This window comes from Triplophysa rosa, linkage group LG14, assembly GCF_024868665.1.
Source record: "Triplophysa rosa linkage group LG14, Trosa_1v2, whole genome shotgun sequence".
Lineage (NCBI taxonomy): Eukaryota > Metazoa > Chordata > Actinopteri > Cypriniformes > Nemacheilidae > Triplophysa > Triplophysa rosa.
In genome coordinates, this window is record NC_079903.1 from 15,638,461 (window position 1) to 15,662,859 (window position 24,399).

At 39.7% G+C, this 24,399-nt stretch overlaps 1 long non-coding RNA gene across 1 annotated transcript; it reads right to left on the reverse strand.

The window, feature by feature from the left end:
• Window positions 1–512: 512 nt before the first annotated feature.
• Window positions 513–23,806, reverse strand: LOC130564325 (uncharacterized). Its single transcript, XR_008964232.1, has 4 exons — window positions 22,936–23,806; window positions 17,030–17,053; window positions 15,320–15,459; window positions 513–1,349 (listed from the first exon to the last, which is right to left on the reverse strand). It is a non-coding gene; the product is annotated as an uncharacterized LOC130564325 (long non-coding RNA).
• Window positions 23,807–24,399: the final 593 nt, after the last annotated feature.

Below are 24,399 nucleotides of genomic sequence, written 5' to 3' on the forward strand. Positions count from 1 at the left end.
GTAATTATACCACAGTTGATCCAAACTACTATTTTTTAAACAAAAGTAGCTAGCTACACAACAAGATACTTAAAAGGGGATAGTTCCCCAAAAATGAAAATTCTGTCATCATTTACTCAGCCTTTTGGTGATTTCAAACCTGAATGACTTTCTTTATTCCTCAGAACACAAAAAAAGATAATTTGAAGAATCTTGGTAGCCAAACAACGGTGGTACCCATTGACTTGCATTGGTTTTGTGTACATACAATAGAAGTGAATGGGTTCCGCCGTTGTTCGATTACCAACATTCTTCAAATTATCTTTTTTTGTGTTCTGAGGAAGAAAGAAAGTCATACAGGTTTGGAATGACAAGCGGATGAGTAGATGATGACAGAATTTTCATTGTTGTGTGAACTGTCCCTTTAAAAACTTGCTATATACATTGAAGCTAGACATCACTATGAGATGATCATACCGCGTAATTTATTTCTGCAATTAGACTTCAAAAACAACAAGGATCTTATTTACTCTGACAGCAAGAAGTTTATTAGTTGAATTTTATAATCTGTATTTACACCATTAACTCACTGAGCACTCTAACACCTATAAAAGTATCATAAATGATGATGAACAGCACAGCATACCTCAATGTGTTGCTAAAAGCACAAACTGCAGGTTTTTTTATGCAGGGACCTGAATGAAATGTTTCTGTGAACAGTGTGATTTGCATTAACTGTGTGAAGGAACCGGTTCACTACAATTACCTGAACCTCCTAATGCTCCTTTGAGAGAGAGGACAGTTTGTGAAAGCATGTTTAGTTATTCACCCTTACATGGCTACAAAAGCTATTTTGGATCAAAAAATGTGACATTTAAAAACAGTGATGTATGCTTGATATTTCAACACGTTATTCTATTTACTGGAAAAAAATAGGTGAAGGAAAACATTGAATTATTTACTTTCTAACATTGGTTTATACTGGTCTATATTCTACAGATAACAGTGTGGTTAATGCTTTCCTGTAATATCCCCTATAAGCAAGCAAACAGTCTCAGCCAAACAATTTATGCTGTCATATACTGGCTGTATCTGGGCCCTCCCCCTTGCCCAGCACAGTCAGGGTGTTAGGGCATGACTATTTTCAGTCCAGTGACTGACTGGCCCATTCCCAGAGCTCACTCACTGTCCCCGAGTTGAAATCTTGGCACGCTGGTGGCCAGGGCCCCGCCTCCCACCTGTCCCTGGCTACGGCACAGGCCTTTCTTTCTCTCTTTCAGCCCGCGGTCTCCTGGCCTGCCGGCGTGGAAAATCGCCCTTTGATGGGCCGACAGGGCTGGCAGAGGAGGCAACCGAACTGCAATGATCAACTGAGAGGCAGACAACAAAACAGGGAGAGGGAAAATAACAGAGAGAAGTTCAGCCTCACTAGTTTGAGTCCAGGCTGCATCATCTTCTTATGGAATGTAATGGTAAACAGCTATTGTCCCCCCAATAAATTTAACTGTTAATAAGTTAAGGTCATCTTGGCCAGGACCCCCTGGAAGAAGAGATTTATTTTGATCTCAATGGGACTTTCCTGGGAAAATAAAGGACAAATAAAATAAATACAATTTTAGGTGTTTGTTATGTAAAGTATTGCATTGCTGTTTTTGTGGTATATTCGGTAGGTAGGTTGTATTTAATACAATATAGAATCAAATGCAGGACTAAAGCGTTGTTTACTTTTTATATGTATTTAGCAGAACTAACAATAAAAGTCCCACCTTCAGTTTATAAAACAGATATTGTTCTGATCATGGATGCTTGTGCTGACATACAAATACAACATAGTGATAGTTATGACATGTTTACCTCAAATTTAATTTGAATTGCTACCGTGCTTAATTTTCCATACCTACATTCCATGTGTGATTTTGAAAAACTACATTAAAACCACAATGAAATAGTAAAACAGACCACCCATCAGAGCTATGTGTGTGGGGTTGCCCAGTACAAACCGATTTACCACTCTTGGAAATGACTTATTATTAAAAGGATTATCATGACACTCATACAAACACAAACATGATAATCCTCATTAAAACTTAGAAAGCCCCGCACCAATGCAATCCAACTGACGCCCCTGTAGGATAGGACACAACCACAGCAGCCAAAACACCCCAGTCCCCATCAGCCAGGAAATATCAGACCCTCTCATCCGCTCATCTGTAGAGGCGGAGACTGCAACGGACATACAGTACATGCAGAGAAGAAGCAGGACAGAGGAGAGAGAAGGAGTAAAGGGTTTTGGAGACGAAGAGAGGCAGAGAGAGAGAGAGAGAGAGGTGCAGCAGGTGCTGGATGATGCAAGCAGGGGAAGAGAGGTTGGGAGGAGTACAGAAAAAGACAACGAAAAGAAGTGCACGGCAGAGAGGGAGAAAAAGAGAAATAGAAATGGAGCCAACGTGGTTGTGGCAGAAGGGCCCCCTGCTTTTGATCTGCCAATTCCAATGTAATAACAGATAAATAGACAGGGCTCTCTGGGATACAATGGCAAACAGCTTGGGCCTGCCAAGGGAAAGCGAGCTAATGCTCTCCTCCATGCACAGCCCCTGCGGCAGGCCTGGCTCTCTCAGCCGCACTGTCACACTGAATGATAAAGCAGACAGATTGCTCAGAACGGCAGACACTTTGATACCCAGCAGCCCCTGAGGCGCAGCCGGAGTGCCTCTTTAGCCATTCACGAGTTAATGTGCCAATTTGTTTTCCAGAGCGCCTCGAGGAGAATTTATGGCGATGGACTGAGAGCAACGGGTAAATACTAATAAAATGCTCTTTTTGCAGCAATTTGTTTAATTGGCCACAGTGGGGATGGGCTCGTTGAGTTCGAGTGAGATGACCCCGAGAAGATAGCTGTGCAGATGTTCGCCGCACCTCCCTTAACGGTGAACTAAGTGCTGCCGTCTCCTCCTCTAATCACCCACCCTCGGAACACAGATTACTGCTCCTCTTACCCACATCACCCATATAAACACAGTTTGGAACGCAGCGACCGAGAAAGGTGTCTCAACACCCCGTGCTTTGATTCTTAAAAATTTTAATTTTGGCCAAACACCTGAGTTTGATTGATACAGCAGAGAAGTAGGAGAATGACCTTCAGTAGTGGAGTCAATAGAATGGGGATGTTTAAATCTGTGCTTAGAGTCCTCCGATCAGCATTAAAGCGGGAGATTTGGTGTGGTAGCTTGTCTTAAAGCTAACCAGAGACTAATTACAGACCCCTTTGTTCTGCACATTATCTCTACAGTTGCACTCTAAATTAGGCATGGAGATTGAAATCAAATTAAATACTGGAGAAATTAAACATAAGTTAAAAGGAGTCTGCAAAGCATCTGCATAAAATACAGTACATGCATTTGCACATTTTTCACCCGCAGTCAGAATATCATAATTCAAAGCTTTGAACAAATGTCAAACAATACAGACAAAAAATAAATAAATGATTTAACTAAATGATTTAACTAAATTTGAATTATAAATCAATACATACATAGCCTACATAAATATAAAGAAATACATATTTTTGTTAAAATATTTAATGAAACATTTTTTGTATTATTTTTATTATAAATAAATAAATTAAAACATAAATATAAATAAATGTATACATATTTTTATTTAAATATTTAATTCAATATTGTATGTATTATTTTTTCACATTCAAATATTGATTAAATAAATAATATTTGTCAAAATATTAAATGAAATATTTTTCTTGAATGTTATTATAAATAATATATAAAGAAATGTATTTGTACTCTCATGTTATGTTATATATCTATTTTGATATTACCTATTCTGTATAGTTTTTAAACCGTTACCTCACTTTTTCTCCAAACCTACCTCCTATTTCACCTCAAACAATCAGAACTGCAGTTTAATATGAACCCAAAGCAAAAAGCAGCAGCCCTGCCAAACTGTGGTCTAAAAAGTGCAGAGGCCTGTGGTGCTTCAGAGAGAGGTGTGTGGGCTCTGATGTCAGCGCAGGACCCGAGCCTGTGTGTGAGAGGTGTTAATGGGCCCACGCAGGGCCACAGCTGAGCACTATGCTCAGTCTCGGCTGGTGCGCTCAAGGTCGAGGATTATGCCACGTCCTGTGACCAAACAGATGCTTCTGACAAAACACATCGCACCAATAGAGACTCCTCCCCTCCTGCTGTGGGGCTGCATTCAGAGCCAAGATGGAGGACAGCAGCCACTCTTTGCAGTGTCTCCCACCTACATCTACACGCACACACATGCACACCCCAATCAATACGGCACACTGATAAAGGCGGGAGAGTAGCCGCCTCAGGCAAGCAACATGAGCCTCAGGGCTGCCATGGGCTATTCCTCAAATACACACACTGATTTACTACACGCAGCCAGCTAACTATGTGTACTGAAGTGACAAAAGTGACTTTAGATTTAAAGGGATAGTTCGCCAAAAAATGTAACCTGTGTGACTTTACCAATCTTTTTGAATTTCAAGTAATATTTTTGAGCTGCTCTTTTTGATACATTGAAAGTGAATTGTGAGCACGGCTGTCAAGCAATATTTATAAAAAATAATGAATTGATTTTCAAATTCTTTCTTACACAAACCTTTGCAATAAACACTTCAGAAATTACTTTGAATGGAGTACTTGTATTTTATAATACTTGTATTTTTGGAGGCCTACATGCTGTAAACGTTCTCCAAAACTCTTCTTTTGTGTTTCATAGAATTATGCCAACATTATGTATTCTTTGCTTGAACTGGCCTTTTAAGGTGACATGACTAAAAAGAGGAAGACAGGGCATAAGAAACACGCGTTAAATCCATACATAAAAACTGAGAAAATGTATTTCTTATTTAATTACAGCACAAATTTCTATTAACTAACGTCATATTTTGAGGAAATAGGCCACACTGTTTCCACAGGGATCTCAGAGGAGACGCAGGCTACAGTGGAGCACGGACCGACCCAGGGGAGGTGTGTAGAGATGGGGTAGGGTGAGAGCAGATGTATAGACGTGGTATAAATGACAAGCCCGCTGGACCCATGGCAAGCCGCAATTAATGACCCATGCACACATTACAGGATGAAAAATGCCCACTGTCCAAGCGGTGCGGCTCTGCTTGGCAGCTGGAATTCTTCATTACTCCAGCTCTACTATGTGCAGGAAGGGCTGGCAGACAAACTGCACCAAACACACAATATGAACACAATGTAACACATCTAAAGCATAAAACCCTTAAACTATAAACCACTAACAGAGCTCCATCTTCAAAGTCAAAGTTGATTCATTGCCATCGATGGGACCCAAAAACAATGTCTCCGGGTGCCACATGCGGAAAGTATAATTTTCTCCAGCTTCAAAGTGGTCATATACATTCAGTGAGTCATTTGAGTAATGTGCCCAAAATGCACTGCTTAGTACATAGATAAGCACTTTATGCTGGCCCGGCATCACCCAGGCCAGGTCCATGTATATGGACTAGCCTCTGACAAGAGCTCTCACTATTGCCAATAAAAACACTTCTGACCTAGAGAGTAAATTATCCGATCGATTACATTACTGTGAGACCAAATCTGTGACAAATTTCTCTTGCATCAGACACAATGCTTAGTTCGCAGTGTATTCCACAATACATATGACACTTACAGTATGTGACTTCAATTTCGAACCAACCTATTTAAAATAAATAAATAGACCCATAATCTTAAGATCTAAATTGAATACAGTGTGAAACTGCATGAAAATTACACTAAAATAATTTGCCTTATCTTATCAGTCCCATCTCCTATATCAGGAGATATCACATTATAAACAGGCACATGCTGAGCTACAACGTGCCCTGTGAATTTCAAGCCTCTTCAGGAAAACACAAATCACATTCCCGTCATCAACAATAAACTTTAAAAGGCCCAGCTACTCCTGGTGTTAATTGCCATTTATAAAGCTAACAGATCCTATTTTATTAAGTGACCAATTATCTGATTTGATGATAACTTCATTACCAAATTAATAAAAAATTGTGCAATTTTTTTTAAATTACTGACCGGGTCCCTTACAACATGATTTAACAGAAATAGATAATTACAAGCAAATTATCTTTCTAAGGACATGTTTTATTAAAAGTTAATATAGGGCTCAGTGACAATTATTAAGAACTTAATTAAATATAGATGATTGTTTGGCAACCGAATATATCAGTTTTAGTTTCAGCTTTAGCTCCACTGCTTGAGCATTGCACTATCATCGTTAAGGTCATGGGATTGATTCCCAGGAAACGCATGTACTAATTTAACCCTTTCACACAGGTCACTACAGTGCACAGCTATTAAAAAAGACATTTCAATGGCATAGTTGCACATCAACCACATGACACGTGTATCACCTCTTTAGATGTCCACTCAAATGGAAAAGTGTAAAAATATTGTTTTCATGCCCTAAAAGCAATAAAACAAAAGAACTAATCCTGACTGAGGTTATCACAATTAATTTGTTGTATACCTAGAATTCATAGAGTGGTGGCCAAAATTATTAGAACACTTGCATATTTAAGAGGTTTCAGTTGTTTTGCCAGAACTACCTGCGATGGAAAGAATCTGCTGGAACTTTGAAAATGATGGATTGGGCCCCTCGAAGTCCAGACCTCAACCCCATCGAGCAAATTTGGGGCAAGTTGGAAAATAAACTGAGCAGATCTATTATACCTTCAAAGCAAAGCCTTTGGCTTGAGTTGCAGAAGGCATGAGATAAGGTTAGTGTTGGAGTTCTCAGGAAATATATGGACACGATGCCAGAGAAACGTGCTGCTGTAATTGCTAAAATAGTAAAGTTAAAAGTGGAATAAACAGTAAGACTCACTCTACCTGATATTTGCATGTTTCATGAACATTATGAAATAAAATCATGTTTTGTATTTTCAGATCTGCCAGGTGTCATTTTGACCACCACTGTAGAATGCACTGTATATCACTGTGACGAGGGAGGCGGGACGAGAGCCGTGAGGGAACGACGCGAGGCCGGTGGCGCGAGTGATAATGAGTGTCAGCTGTGCGTTACACCGGTCTCGCATCTCTCACGGAGGAGCTCCGGAAGCATAAGTGGAGGAGCGACAGGAAGGTACGACGAGAGAGGACCAGCCCTGGACATTATGTGGTTTAGTTATGTTTGTGTAGCCGACAGTCGACCTTGAGGTGGCTGCCGGCCTTTTACTTTGGTTTTGTTGTTTGTTTATTGTATTAAAAAGTTTATTTAATGTTTGCCAGTTGCCGCCTCCTTCCTCCTTTTACATGAACATTGCTACATTGGTGCCGAAATCCGGGAGTTATTATGACTCGCGCCACCGGCCTCGCGTCGTTCCCTCACGGCTCTCATCCCGCCTCCCTCGTCACAATCACATCCTATGCAAGGCTATATAACACTTAAACGCTAAAAGCCAACACAACTAAAGTCTATCTCATGCAATCTTGAACAGTCATGATGCACTAAACTGTTTTCTGAAACTTTTGTGAGTGTGTGTGTGATGTCAATGGGTTCACATAGAGGGACACAGGTGGCTCAGTCTCCACAGGTCTGAGGAGACAATTTGTCAGGACCCCTTGCCATGATTAACCTCCCTCCACATCAGAGCAGAGGAAAGTGGAAGAAGAGGAGGAAAGGGAGATAGAAGTGACATGGAGAAAGATGAGAAATAGGTGAAAGAAAAAGAAACCAGCAAGAAGAGGAAGATTGAGGAGGGGGCATGGTGGGTGTTGAGCGGGAGGACACAGTGTTGCTGCCCCAGCGACTCCGAGCGGGTCGTCTCACGCTCACATTTATCCTGTGCGCAAGCACAGAGTTCCTCATCCGGATCCTTTCCCAGGACACGTCCCACAGCTTGCCGCCCGGGAGAATTTCACGAGCACGGCTGAGGAAACCTCCCAACTATGAAGTTCCCAGACGTGGCTCTCTTTATCAGGAGAAAACACATTCATCAAAGCCCTCGTCGAGCATCTGAACGAGCGCTTACCCGAGCGTCCCCTCCCTCAGCCACCAAAGTCGCTCGTTCGTTTGTTTACTTCTCAGAGATAGGGGTCCTCCATTGATCTGTAGGGTGCCTCCCTATCTACCCGAGCAATAACCATCAGAAGCTACAAAACCTCAAAATGTAAATGGATATGAGGCACAAAGACAAATATTGGGGGGAGGGAAAGTGGATCTCAGAGTGTTCCAATTCATTGAGTTTTAAAAAAACATGTTTAAAATTTGTCAAAAAATATCTTTGCCACTGCACAATTGTTTGCCCTCCTCCCCCTGTTCCCAGTGTCTACCCAGGATATATATGGAGAGTGAGCAGCGTGGATTAGTGCGTCGGTGCACTAGAGCAGAGATGTGTGTTGGGGGAGTGGAAATAGAAAGGACACTGGCCCAGGCCCGTCAGTCCATTAAGCAGGGTGTCTAACATCCCATTTCCCTTGCACTTCCTCCCTCCTAATCCCTTTATGCGAAACTCACTCAAGAGTAAGCATGTGTGAAATTGAGGACTTTCTAATACACATTGCGTGGCCCGGCTCGGCCCCTGCGGCTAGGAGGGCATTGCTGGGGTGCCTTTATAAAACTGTGGCAAGCAGAATTATATCATAATCAACAGTGACTCTTCCCGCCATGACTTTCAGTGGCATTGACATCCACACCCCGGCATATCGGCCAATGTGCATTAAGGCAGGGAGAGCTAAGCGAAGCAAGGACGGGTCAGGCTTGCTGGAGCTTGTCCCTGAAACTTTCAAACTTCCCGTTTCCTCAGTGATGTTCACTATTCAAGCCAATCGAATTAAGTCAGCGTTCTTAAATCAGCATATTAGCCATGCTTGGTGTTGGATCTTACAGTTTGGCTCCCCGATACTGCTCAATGGCTCACTCACAACTTATATAGCGATACTCATTACTTCACTATTATTTTCTCTGCAACTGAATTACTGTGGCACAATCCTCATTTACGATTATGTGCGTTTACTTGACCACAGTTCCACTCCCTCATCGGAGCTTTAATGGTTCTTCGCACAGCCACTCGACAGCAGCGGAGACCTCCATTGATATTTGTTCTTCAATCTGTTTCATGAGTGCATGTTATTACTGGATCTCTGCTTTTCACATCTCCAAGTGTTCATAATGCAGGTGCCTCTCCACATGAGGACCATTGCGAGTGCTCTCCATTGTTTGCGGAATACAACATGACTCCCCCTACTGTGTGGTAATATGGCTATTTGCTCAGTCAATTTGCTGTTCCCAGCATCCAAGCACATGCAAATACATCGACCGATGTGTGCCGGGTGACAGCGGCTTGCATTACGACAGCTTGCAAACTATTCCGAACAGTGCTGTTTTTAAAGGGCTACAATAAAAAGCAGATTTCTGAGAGTTCGTCTGCAGTGTGACCTAATGACTGTAAAAGCATGAGGTATAAATGAGGCTCTATTCCCCCTGTAGGTGTTTTGAAATTGTTTGTCATTTTCCATGCAATTACAATGTGACATGCAGAGCATCACAATCCAGCCTGATCTCATTGTTTATACGTAGGTATTTGTACGCAAAGTTTACAAGCACAAAACGTACATTTTTGTACATTTTTATTGATGCTGAAACGTTGAATTTGGATGTATTACAACGTATAAAACGTAAAAAATGCTACGTATTTTTATGCCAAAAAACGTAAAATATTTACAAAGCTTGTATCTCATTAAGACATTTGTATCCGCGCGTTTCAACAATTGCATCGATAAGCGATTTACATTTGTAGACCCCTTAACCTACCCCCAAACCTAAACCTACCCATTTTATACCGAAGACAAAAAGATATAAAATCTAATAGCTCGAAATATGCAGGAAAATTACCATTTTAGTATCAATATAGCATTAAAAATATATTTTATAGTCGCAAATCCAACTCCTACCTCTAAACCTAACCATACATTTCTTAAAAATATGTACAGTATAAAGAAAAACATTACAGACAGATAAGTGCAATCACAAAAATGTATTTATTTCAAAAATACCCAAAGAAGTCCAAATGACAATGCGTTGCAGTCACAGTTGGAATACAACAGTTTCGTTTTTGGTGTATTTCATGGCTCTACTGTCAGTCACAACATGTTGAAAAAAAATGCCTTTGTGTCCCATGGCAAACAAAGCAAATATTGCATGATAAGTAATGGTTAAACGATTGCTGAAATGTTGTTCATTTTAAAGTTTAAAGTCTTGTTTCTTCTAAACGAGTTGGCCGCAGAAATCACACAGAACCGAAATAATTTCATAATAAGTAAACGAGTAAACCTTAATAAATGCAATTAAAAACATAATGTCATCGATGTGACACATAAATACAATATAATAAAATAAATGTTAATGCAGCGATTACGATATTAAGGATTCATTTGTAAGTCTGTCAAGTTGTTCATATGTAAATAATTAACGTTTTATGTGTCGTCAATACGTCAGTATTATGCGTTTAGATGCTGTAAATATGTCAGTAAATATACGTTTTATAGAACCACATTTTACTTGCAAAATACTTACGAATTCTCACGAGATCACGTTGCACAATCACAAGCGTTCAATCAACACGTATGGGCGCTAACATGTAAGACAATACTTACTTGGGTATCAGTGAATCTGTAGCGTGCCAAGCTATACGCTGCTCATAATTGAAAGTAGTTAAACCAACAGTCAAGATATTTTATAAAAAAGCAGTTAGCTATTGTAGAATATAAAGTGGTAGGTTGTGCTGCTGTCATTGCCTTTCCTGCATACGCACCCGATTCACGATTCACGCTTCTAGTCCGAATTGTTTCGGCCCAAAAAGTACATCGGCCCACCGGGAAAATGCCCGATGGCCAATCCAGCCCTGTATATGACATTCGATTTACAAATGATTAAACCAAATTGCCTGTTCGCGACATTTGAATGTCGTTTCTTCCGCTTCGCGTTGGGTCCTGATCACACTGTCGGGGATTATTTCTGCGATAACAACCGGCTGCCTGTACATTAATCCTTACTTAAAGACATGCATTAAATATTACTGTTGTATTGTTTAAATGTGAATACGAACTAGTTTTCTTTGCAGTATTTGAGGTATGAAAAAACACAGAGCATCTTTTCTGTTATTGAAATTTGGGAGAAATGTTGTTAGTAGTTCACAGAATGAAACAAAAATGACAATTTTACCTAAACAAATACCTATAAATAGTAAATTCAGAAACACTGAAAATAATTTAAAAATGGTCCATATTTTTTTCCCACGGCTGTATTTCTGGAACAAAAACAATGAAGGTAATATGAATATACTGTAATATATGAACATTAATAATATAAAACCACATACTAACTAATAATAATAGGCCTATATAATTTATAATAGAATAAAAACATTATTAATATAAAATTATGAATATTTAAATTCATTTTATTCAATTATGGTGACAGAATATAAACGTAATTAGGGCTGTCACATGATTAATTGTGATTAATCCCATCCAGTGTAAAAGTTTGTGTTTACATAATATGTCGGTGTTCTAAAAATATTAATTTTATAAACATACATGTATACATATTCATTTAGAAAATATTTACATGTATTTATTTACATTTACCAATAATTTAAATTATATATAAATGTTTATATTTTTCTTAAATATATACATGTTTTTATAAATACAAAATTAATATGCACAGTCCACAGACATACATTATGTAAACACAAACTTTTATTCTGCATGCAATTAATCGCAAATAATCGTTTGACAGCCCTAAACAGAATCAGCTAAATAAATAAATTGTGTTAAATAAAACAAAAGAAAAACTCCAATACACTCTACAGTTAACTCTATAGTTGACACCCAAAAATAAAATTTCCTCATCATTTACTCTCAAATCCCTCATGTCATTCTAAGAATGCTGGTAACTAAACAGCCTCCATTGATGAAGACACTGAGGCATTTCTCAAAATATCTTATTTTGTTTTCCCAAAAAGAGGCATATACTGGTTTTGAATGACATGAGGGTGAATAAATTGATCACGCTGCACTGATTGTACAGTTACAGTTACACTTGATTTACCGTGAAGCTGAGTGTCTGTGGTTTCAGTTAGTTATCCCTCAGCACTGCCAGGTACACATTCCCATAATCTAAATGATACAAGTGACTTTTACAAGATCCATGGCCCATCTTAGTTTTCAATGTCTCTTTCTCTTCCTCTTGCTCTATATCTAGGTGTCGCTCCTGGGCCATAACGGAAATGTTTGCAGGTAGTGGAGCAGAGCGGAAAGACATGAAGGAAATGAAGGCCAGTGGCCTGGAGTCAACCTTCCTGTCAGGACAGCGCAATGTTAAGAGCGAAGCACTCATCTCCTGTGCCAATTACAGTTGTCCCAGACAATGCCACAGGACAACAGTATAAACAACAACTACACCACACTCATGACATATTATCAAAGATATGATAGCGGGAAGACATAGTCGCTACATTAACAGCGGCACGTTCACACATAAACATAACAGCTAGGTAAGACTGGAATCCTAATAGCTGATTCGTAAGAAAAATTCTGCACATCATAAAAGTAATTTATTTATTTTTGCCTTTTATTACTAATACAAGAAATTAAGAGGGACAGTAAGAAGCAAGAAATAAAATGGGGTGGGGCCAGAAAATAAACTCAAACTCAGGTCGTCCACACACAACATAAAACAGCACATACACAGACCATAATTTAACTCAGATTTATCATGTCCATCAGACACAAAGCCCCCTGCCAATGGAGGTCACTGTCTTCAAATCATCCTTCTCTATAGAGACCAAGGAGGGTTTGATCAGCTCCGGGCCAGGCAGTCCCTCAGGACTCAACACAGAGTCAAGACCAGCGATAGCATCAGTGCCCCCTGTCCCTTTCCCTGCACATTGCACATTCTCACTAATACAGCTCCCAGGAGATCAGGGGGATAACAGTGTCGGCCTGTGTCAGCTAACGCACTGCGGCTATAGTCCCCTTTGGCCCTGACCCGAGCCGCCTCAACGAGGGGTGGGGTTCCAGAGGCGGGCTCTGTCTCTCTGATACTACTCAACCATGCCTGGTTCAGATAAGCCTCCCCCCCACGCACCCTAAGTCCGACTCCTATATCTCGGCTTCTCAGACACATCCAAGACGGAGGCTTTACCCCGTCCCCCACTTCTTCGCCACGCTGCCCCCTGCTGCACAGGTGCCGCTCTACGACAGTTGCTAAGCAACGTGCTTTGCGGACACCCACCTGCCTTCAGGCTTCAGTGGTCTAAATTTTGTCTTAATTGCAAATTGAGTGGGAGACGAGCGCACGCCCCCTGAATGTGAAATAGACGCGTTCTGTCTGCGAATGTCGACGGGCTAATCAAGAGATAGTGACGGCAGGCTGCCATCGTGATGGGCTAACACACACTGTGATGTCATAACCATTACAGAGTCATATCATTTACGCCATCATTCAGGGGGCAATCTTGACTAATACAGTACTGAACAAAAAAACAAGGCTATTAAGGCTAAATATGATGAGGGGAAAGAATAAATCCTCTTTGTCGAGGAAAGGCAATAGATGGGCAACTATACCCATTTCCCATCTCAGCCCAAAAAACTCTTACACCAAATGCAAGAGCCTATTTGCTGAATTCAATTACCAGCTCCTGTACCAAATCCGCAAGAGACTATGTTCCAAAGGATGCTCATTTTAGCTCCTCTCTTGCCAAATCCCACAAGAAATCTCTTTCATTTGAACAATGCACTTTTTCCTATTTAAAAAAAGAAAGAAAATCAATATCTGGTTTCAATATGAGGGGACGGGAATCAATATAGCCAGCCTTTGGGTTTCTTCTCCTCTTGCTTTCCTCTCCTGGCCAGTAAACAGAAACAATGGAATATGGTTATGACAGGGTCAGGGATGGCTCAGCTGATAGAGCCCATGATTAGGTTCTTGTGTTACAATCACCCAGCACTTTTCTCTACTGATGCCTTTAACCTTTTCATGCAATGCCCAGCTCAAAAAAACTCAATACTATTGCTCGTTTTTCAATTCCCCCCACCCCGTGACCCCCCTGCTTTAGTGTGTATGTCCAATGTGGTGGAAGCCAGGATCATCAGCCAGAGAATGAAGCTTGGATTTGTCACTTTCTTCTCTCTGTAATCCTTTATGAGCAAGAAGCACAATAGGGCCGCTCATTGTCCTGCGCTTCTCAAGCCTCATTGGAAAGGGTTGTTTACCACAGACATGAAATTGTAAGAGTCACTGTGCAGATAAAAATAGTGACTTAGGCTCTTTAAATTGCCGTCTCCTTATTTTCTGTGGTGAACCAGTGATGACTTTGAGTTAAAAAATGCTATTTAGGCTAAACGTAATGTAATTTTCGGATTTCCATGCTTTTTAGATTAGCTAAACTAAAACAAACTCAGACGCTTTTTTCTTTGCCATGTTGTGACAGGATTATCTTGACTATATCATGACCCTGCTACTCGTCTCCCAAGAACTCCAAAAGACGTGAAATGCGTTCGTATAAAACACGCACCATAGCCGTCAAACGTACTTCAGTGGGACACGAAGGCACGGCGGGCACCTGAAGAGGTATTGGAACCAACAGTGTCAATGTCTTCAAGAAAGGAATTACTAACAAATTGCTGTGGGCCTGCACATAATTTAGAGGCTGGTGGCAATTTTATGACTTGGTAATGTTCCTAATTACATGCCCGTGAAAGGCTTAATTAATTGAGGGAGGCAGAAAGAGACGAGAAGGACCCGGATCGAGAGCGAAGAAAAAAACAAGAGCAGCGAGAGGGTGAAAGTGGATGGTGTGTTTGTTATCGTGGTTCCACTGCATTGGTTTTAACTGCCTAAGGAGAATTTAGTGGCTCTTTATTTGCTCAAAGAAAATGCAACTCTCCTGAAAAAAACGACCATCACGATCAACCCCTTGCTGATACCTAATATTCCTTTTCGCACCCTCTATGACTGTTTCCAAAGTGGCTGTAATCATATTATTGTAAATGTTGGTGCAGTTAATTGCATTGAGAGGAAAATAGGTTCCGCTTGGTGGGTTATGGAGAATTTTATAAAGTTTGTTTCCCCATAGGAACATTGAGTCGGTAATAGCGTTTGGGGGTGGTGGGTGGGGGTTACAGAGGGCGTGAAAACATCCAAATACAAATGTATGATTCCACCTTCAACTAGATAGAAGAGCTGTGAGATTAAGCTTTGTTAACTCACATACAATGCAACTTTTTGATATCAGTGGACACAATGCAAATGAAAAAATAAAGATGTGGTTTGAACTTACGATTGTACACAATGAGGCTTGTTTTTCAGATCCTCTGAATTAATAGGAAGATAACGATGAGCTGCGGCAACATTTGTCCTTTGCTTCTTGCTTATCTTCAACGCCTGTTCTCCAGATGTCATTTGGAGATGCTGCACCTACTAAACATTTACATACAATGTAGGCCAGAGCAACACACAAAACAGTTTCATAAGCGTATTTAATAATGGCTCATTTCACAATTAAACATTTTGTTTAAAATTAAGATGATGTCAATGGGAGGTATAATAGCCTATACATTTCTAACCTAAGCAGTTTCTTTGTGTTCCAAATGTATACACTCTTCCTCACAATCCAAAAAAGAAAAAGAACTGGATAAGGGGACAACATTCATCCCGTCTGTCAAAGCAGCTATCACACTCACTTCTAATAGTGTCTAGAGCGATATGGTTCCAGCCCGTTATCTTGTAAATTCAACACATGTTCCACATAATTCACACTAAGTGTGACAATCAAGGAAACAGGCAAGTGTGGGCTCCTCACTGCGAGATCAATGGGTCTCATTCTGCATGGTTCCCATTTTTAATTCATTCTTATTTATGGCAGGTGTTTAAAGACAATGAGAGAAAACAGGGACGGGGAAAAGGCGTGATATTGTTCGAAGTTGTTCTTCATGGTCTGGTTTAAAGGGGACGATTTGGTCTATTTCTGTCACTATTAGATTTTTGTGAAGGTTAATTAAACCCAACTTGGCAATAAATTGTTGCAGAAAAAAATAATATTTTAGAAATGGAATGTCTTCTGTGATGGAAATGAAAAGACGGCTTCAATCAAAATGATACCGATTTCAACATGTTTTCTTTTCTATACAGTAACATCGGCAAGCTTCTATGTTGTTTTAAGCTATATTATATATACACTGTCAGTAAAACTGTTAAAAAATGTTCCACATGATGTCACTTTGATAGTACCCTTTAAAAAGCCCTAAAAAGCCCCTAATGCAGATGTGTGTACATTTGGTACCATATATGGGTTCCTCTAAGATACTTACAGTATATGCACTATATGAGGTATATATAATTTATATTAATAGTAATTTATATCATTATTTAATTGTATATGAATTGTATTAAATTACATTAAAACTACTCAACAGTTATTGATTCTTTGCTGAGGTCTACTGGAAGTTAAGTTTGGGCCATGTAACGTTTGTTTATATTGTTGCTGCAGAAACGTCTATAGGTGCAAATGTGCACTTATTTAGGTACTTTTTTCCATTTTTTTCTGACAGCTTAGTAGCATACATAAAATATAAATCTATTTATAGGGGAGACGGAAAAAGAAAAAAGAAATGAAACCTGTATTCTTTTAAGAAGTGATGGTTTGTCATCTCTGCTGACAGCAGAATCATTACACGCTGCAGTATTAGCTCTCTCTGTTCAGGGAGAATAATGTTGTGTTTCCCGTGTTTGGTCAAGGGGGAGAATGAGAGGTCTGTTTCACAGCAGGAGTGTCAGAGAGAGATCACTGTACCCACCCTGTGGAGAGGGGCACCTTCCATTACTGCAACAAAACGCTGACAGAAGAACTGACTGTCCATATGCCTCTCAACCATAACCCCATAACCTCATCTCTCCTCCCATCTCTCTCACCCTCTTTCAAACCTTCCTATCCAGAAGACACTGCATAGCACTTTAAAGGAATAATTCAAATAAAAATGAAGATTCTCACCCTTCCAAGACGTAGGTCTGTCTTCTGTGGAACAGAAAGTTATGCAAGACTGTTAAAGGCTGACAGATTTCTCAGGCTTAATTCATTGTATGTTAAAAAGAGCAGTCACCATTTTTTAATCAGAGAAAAGAAGTTTGGCACAACATAAGGGTGAATAAATATTTAAAGATTTTTTTGTTTTCATTTTTGAAAAGTATATCTACAGTATTAAAATACGTATACTGTACATCATAAAAGTGTAAATAAATTGCACCTCCACAATTTAAATGTACCTCCACACATGAAAGATTAAATCAATGTAGACATAAATCTACATCAAAATCTGCAATTCACGTCATCTTAATCAATGTTATCAAATGCTTAATATAAAAAAAATTGCCTATGCATAAATACATGTACAAACCATGAATATGAACATCTCCGCTCGTCCTGGATGGAAGTGATATTAATATGCTTTAGCTGCATGTCTAAGTAAATATTCAGTGTTTATCATGCTGTGCGTGGCTTGGGTGAGAGGATAGGGAAATGAATTGGAAAATGTTGGTGATTAAAGGTATGGAGGTTAAATGAGTGTGCTATATACTTCACACACTATTACCACAGCAGTTTGGAGTAGATGTTTTTTCCAAAGCTATCCCCTGGAACATATCTGATTTTGCATTTGTCTACTTAGATTCAAGAAACATATATATATACATTTGTAGGTCTGGGTTTTCTCTTAATTTAGTTTATAGTTTAATTTAGTTAAGGGGACAATAATAATATTAAACTATTGGATGTCATAATGGGCAAACTGGACATCGTAATGGCAAGTTGATCTTTCTTGTGACGAACCAGAATAAACATGTCATAACATGTGAACTCTCACGGATATACAAATATGCTAACAGACCATTTTATGATTTTATCAGACAAGAGCAAAACAAAAGTAAAGATATTAAGATAAAAAAACATTGTAAGGGTAAATGATGAGACAAAATGTTAGATAAATTGTTCCATTAAAGTTAGTTTACCAGTAGTGAATGTGGTCCCTGACATTTGTATATTGTGTATTAATAATAAACCTCTTTAAAAGTCTTATTTCTGAAAAACAATTACTGAAAATAATTTCAGAAATGCATCAATTTAATTTACTCAAATCTTCAAGATGTTTGAGCTGTTTTGGAAGAGATTTGTTAACATGTTTGTTTATGCTTCAGAGAAGCGCACAACAGATGGGGGAACAATTTTTCCTGGAGCATTCTACTAGATTATCAATAACCTCAAAAACTGGGTCATCTATTGTGACCTGGGCACTTCTGTCACACACACACACACACACACACACACACACACACGCACACACATGCATGCACACACGCAAACACACACACATTTCAATGGCCAGAACAAGTGGCAGCAATTTTCCATTTTCAATTTGCTGACCACTTGACCATGTGCTCCTGGTACAGCGCACAAGCTCTCCTCCACTGAGCAGACACACACCTGCAGCCCCACGTTGATGAGGAAGCCACACTCAAACGCACGCCCATCTCCGTGTACACACCTCGCACGCTCCTCATTCATGCACCGGGCTGTGTGTCTGAAATTAAGGGACGAATTTGAGGCTGTAAGTAAAAGTCGCTTACAAACACAGGGAGAAATAATAATGCATTCATCTAGGACAACGAGACCTCGACATAATAAACTGAGCATGTGTGTATATGTGTCGGTGTGTGTGCCTCTCCACACAAGTGTGACTGCATCGCATGCCATTGCTGCTGTTGTTGTCGATGCCAGAGGCAGCTGTTCCACACTATGGTTTTACATCATTGTTCTCATCCTCCTATTCTCTCCTTCTCTTTCTGTTTCAGCGACTTGGCTGTGGTTTTTGGACCACTTGTCTTCTCTCTTTGTCTCTTATTTTCTCCCATTCATCCTGCATTTCCTCTCCTCCATTGCCACAACAACGCCAGCCTCCCCAGAGCGTTCCACGGGGCCCTCTCCAGCCGATAAAGTCTTTTCATGTCGAAACCCTCAGGCTTCGAGGTAAATCCTACAACTTGGCAGACCAAGGTGCCAAGTGAGCGTGCCAGGGTCTGCCCACATTGCAACACACCCTTAGTGAATTTGTTGCTTTGCCTCAGCGAAATTGTTTTCCAATTTCAAATCTTCATTTTCTGTTTCTCTAATGGGCACATGTGACAGCCAGTCTCATTTAGTAACCAGGGTGGTGAATAGCTTCATGGTAACCAGATTTTGGCGAGACGGGTGGAATCTTTGATCACGGGTCAGATGAAGAGCACAGTATTCTTTGTAAGTGTTTAATATTCAAGGTGACATCATGTAAAAACCTCCATTAACACATAATCCAAACCACAGGAGCACGTTCACACATTCACAGATCTCATATAACTGCATCCCTGAGTGTGAGGGTCACCATATTTTGTGAGTCTGTCCAGTGGGGAAGGGTGTGGAAGGGACCTATACTCTCACCTTCAGCAGAGGTGACCCTCCACAGGTGCTCTCTCCTGGTTCTTATCTACAGGGAAGGTATATAAAAGGCCCTGGCACAAAGAGTGATAGCCAAGACATCGCACGCTATGTGGGCTCTTCTCACTCCGGCCCCGTCCTCTAAAGAACAATTTGCATATTGCATTGGCACTGCTGTTTTTTTATTGAGGTCATTTTTTTATCAGTCTGCTGTTGCTCAGACTGCACACAATAAATCCAGCTTACTTCAGGACATGACTGACCTTTTTTTCGTTCTTTATCAAGTTGCCACAGTGCCTCTCCTCTAAGCTGCTCTGATCCCCCAAGTCCTACTCTTTTTGTCTACTTGTTTCTTGAAACCTCATATAGTCTCCATAAAATTTTGATGTTTAAACATTAAGATTTAGTATGGTACAGGAATAGTTCATCAAAATGAAATTCAGTCATTATTTACTTACACTTAGATTTTCTCAAACTCGTTTGGCAGTGTTTTCTTAGCAATCTTCACATAACTCTTACATACAATGACAACGTAGAGTGACCACACAGTTGTCAAGCTCCAAAAGGGGGTGAAATCAATATAAGATGTTTTCCATCAACACAGGAACATACTTTAAATGTAGGGTTTGGGTATACAGAAAACAGAATAAAATTTAAGAAAACTGAGGGAAGAATCTAACACAAAAATGATATCAATTGTGATGTTTCACATTGGAATATCATGCATAACTACTTAAAAGGTTTTTGAAGCTTAACAGATGTGCTCAACATGAACTGCTATTCTGTGAAAGAACTAAATCTATTTGAATAAATATTAACACCTGATGATAAGGTTCTAGTTGTTTATAAGTTAACCTAAACTAACAATGAACAACACAGTATTTATTAATCATAACAAACACTTATATTTGTTTAACTTAATATTAAAAAATGAATAAATACTGTAAAAACGTTTTTCTAATTGCTTATGTTAATGCCTAATGCATTAACTAATATTTATTACACGGCTCATTTGAATGCTTGATTCTGATTGGCCAGTCACGACATTCCAAGGGTTGTTATTTTCAAATAACAACCGCTCAAAACTAATAACACCCTGCAACCCGGATGCTGCAAATCATTTTGAGAGAGGCAGTTTAATATTACACAAAAATGAATTATAAATATGTCTTTTAATAACATGACATTATATTTACAAATGATTAAACCAATTTGCCTGTTCGTGATGTTTGAACGTCATTTCTTAATTTAAACCCGAAACTAAACGGCTTTTCCTCGCGGTAAAAATGAGCTAATAAAATATTTCAAATTCACATTTTACGTCCAGTTTTTTTCTCATGTGGCAAGTAGCCGTGTAATAAGCGGGATAATGTACAAGCAGTCGGCTGTTATCGGGAAATAAGCCCCGACAGTGTGATCAGGACCCGACGCGGAGCCCAACATTAGCCCTTACAAAATGTTGATGTGTCAGCAAACTATAACCAAATTTTCTGGCTGAACTATTATCCTTAACTCGCACGCAGATACTGTATTATTTTCTTTATTTCTGATCAATAAAAATTCAGCTTCATTTTTGAACGCTGGATTGGCTCATCTCAGTTTTGCTTACTAGAAATCTACACATCCTCAGCTCTAATTCACTGCTGCTTTCTCATGTGAATTTGGGTATGCACAGATGTACGCGAATATTTGCAGAGGCCACATGCGAGCCAGACATGCACCTGCAGCTGTCTGTGATCTCCTGCACCACTGATCTGAGTCCTGATCTGGGACAGCTGTTCTGGGGGATTTAGCCTTTTAAAACAAACTATTCCCCAATCTGCTCCACAAGGCCCAGGGCTGGGGTCCAAACCTAAGCCTTGGCAGTATCTCCCTTCTCCCGGAGGAGAGAATCCCCCGAGACCGCCCAACAGACAGAACTAAAATGCTCAGCTAAAATGTGTCGTTGTCAATATAAATCAGCATCCGGGTGGCTGAAGTGCACCAACAGGCAGAGTTAGAGTGTGTGATCCTGGCTTATAATGCAGTGTTCATTTTATGTACGGGTTAATGATGGTTAAAGAAAGGTGAGGATTTGTATCCATTCTAAAAGGGAAAAAGAGATTCTCCTATTCACTTGCTTCCGCTATTCCCAATCACAGCCGACAGGATCATCGCTGCAGATTAACTTTGAATACTCGATTCCGACCAAGCTGCCATCGACGCATCTATCATGACGAGACACCAGCATGCTAAACGTGTCTATTTGCATCCCCCTTTTAAATAGAAAACAGAAATCCATCTCTCTGGTGTTTGACAGTCCACATTAAAAAGACGTGTGCGAGGAGAGCACGCTGGAGAGGGAAAACTTGTTTCTCACACTGTTGTGACAGCCAATGCAAATAGCCTTGGTTTCCCCAGAGAGAGATGGAGAAACAAGAGAGATTGAAAGAAACAGAATGGAAAAGGGTCCCAAATAGAAAGCAGAGTGATATAACCAGTGAATGAGAAAGCTGTCGCTACCTCTGCGCCTTTAAAGCGGAAAAAACTCTTCTGCTATACCCTCGCAATCTTATATCAATAATTGCTGGAAAAAATTAAACAAGTAAAACAATGAGCTTGCCTGAGGCCTCCATCTCTTCAAATCAGTCTGTGCATTTTAAAAGAAGGTCACTTTTTTCTCCCCCTTTGGATCGGTGACACGCACACGAAACGAGCAGCTGACCTGGGTTTGAATTTAGAGTGTTCATTAATAGGATATTATGCCATATGCTTCCCTGCACTGTCTTATTTTAATGCTTGGCACTGACTTGAGAATTTGTAATTAGTGGGGGTATAATGAGGGTATTGGAGTGGCTAATACAGGGTGTGGGGAAGGAATAGATTTGTTCACAGCTTTAGTATGAAGCTGCACTTATTTTGGCCAGCCGGAAGTGTAAGAGATTACCATGAATTCAGAAATGACTACGGACAAACTGAGCAAATCAGAGCAAAACAACACTCCCTTTCCCGCCCAACATCACACCCACTGTGTCCGCAGAAAGCCTAAAACTAACCCGTCATCCCCAACAATCTCCACGGAGGCTTTTGAAGCACAAACTCAGTTTGCAGTTTTTTCCAGTGGCATAAAAATCAGCGTGGAGCCCAGCTTCAAGCACGGCAATCTAAACTAACAAACACATTTTTCAGGACACAGCTGTAAATAATGACACACGACGTACCAACACAGACGCATTATCCTCAAAGAGAGCGTCAGTCAGGAACGCTGCGCAGAGCAGACAATGAAAATGGAATTATGGAGAAGGCGACAAATATAATGGACTACAACCGTTCCGAACAACCCACGCAAGACCGTGAATCATCGCAACCCAATCATAGACTAGCAGACACTGTAATTCATTGACCGGAATTGTCAAACCACAAAAGACACGCGAATACATCTGAGAGCAGCTTACCACGCTGAGAGGAAAGTCACTCCGCTCCCGACAGCAGTCTCTGTATCCCATTATCATTATGCATCTTTCCCTTCCTTAAAAAAAGTCATATTAGTTAGAAAAGTTCTCAAGCAGAGAGGCGAGCGAGCGAAATAAATTCCACTCGCGCCCCACACATGACATTGCACATAAATATTCAATAAATTAGCCGCAGCCATTTTATAGATTGATCAGTCATCTCTGGCACTCAGTGACAGGCAATGGTGCAGCTGAAATATTAATGCTGACAAATTAGGGAATTCTGAGTAAATGATGTCACATCGCACGGCTTCACTCAGATTTACTCCTTGGCACAGGGCAAATTCAGTGGCAAAGTAATGCACTAAAACCCGGGACCCCCCCAACGCTCCACCCACTCGAGCGACAGCCGCCTTAAAATGACATTCATTATTTTATCGTTAAGCAGGAGTCAATCCTTCCCTGTAAAATAAGAGAAAAAAGAAATTAACCTTGTGAAGGCCGCATTTACCATTATTCACAATGCAATGCAGACAACAAATTCAGACCTGCAGAACAAGGATACCATTTAAATGTGTGTGTATGGGGTAGGTTGTTTAAAACCCTTAATCTAGCAAACTGTTTATTTCCTCACCTTGGAATTATAAGGTCCTATGTGCATTCTGAGCAGTTTTGAGATATTGAGCTTCAAAGTTTTTGCATTCCATTTGACTAAATAGAACCTTTTTGTTTTCTATAAAAGTCCCAATATGTAGCCTACACAACGTAAAAGAAAAACATCACATTTTGTACTGTAAATAAATTGTCACACGCTGTAAAAATCCCCATAACTTTACAGAATTTAACTGTTATTTCTTAGAGATTTGACTGATTTTACAGATAATTTTACAGGATTTTACTATTTTTTTACAGATTTTTCATATATTTTTTTAAATACGATCAAAAATGGTCAAATCACAGAAAACGCCTGCAAATTTACAAGAAAACATGGAAAACATGTAATTTTGCAGGAAAACTGTTATTTTTATTGCACACTCTTGAAAATAAAGGTGCTTAAAAGGTACAGCGATGCCAACCCTTTTTGGTTCCACAAAGAACCATTCAGTCAAAGGTTCTTTAAAGAACCATCTCTTTCTTACTATTTTAGAATCTGAAGAACCTTTCATCGCCACAAAGAACCTTTTATGAAAGAGAAAGGTTCTTCAGATGTTAAAGGTTCTTTATGGAACCAAAAGGTTCTTCTATGGAATCAAAGAATTTTTTGAAGCACCTTTTTTAAGAGTGTATATTTCTGTTGGCCCAGCTGCCAGAAAATGTCTGTTATGTCTGTTTTTTATGGGATTTACCGTTTATTTTTTAAATATGGTAAAAAAAAAACGTCAAATCACAGAAAAAGCCTGCAAATTTACAAGAAAAACATGGAGAACCTGCACATTTACAGGAAAAAAAGTTTAATTACTATTTTTT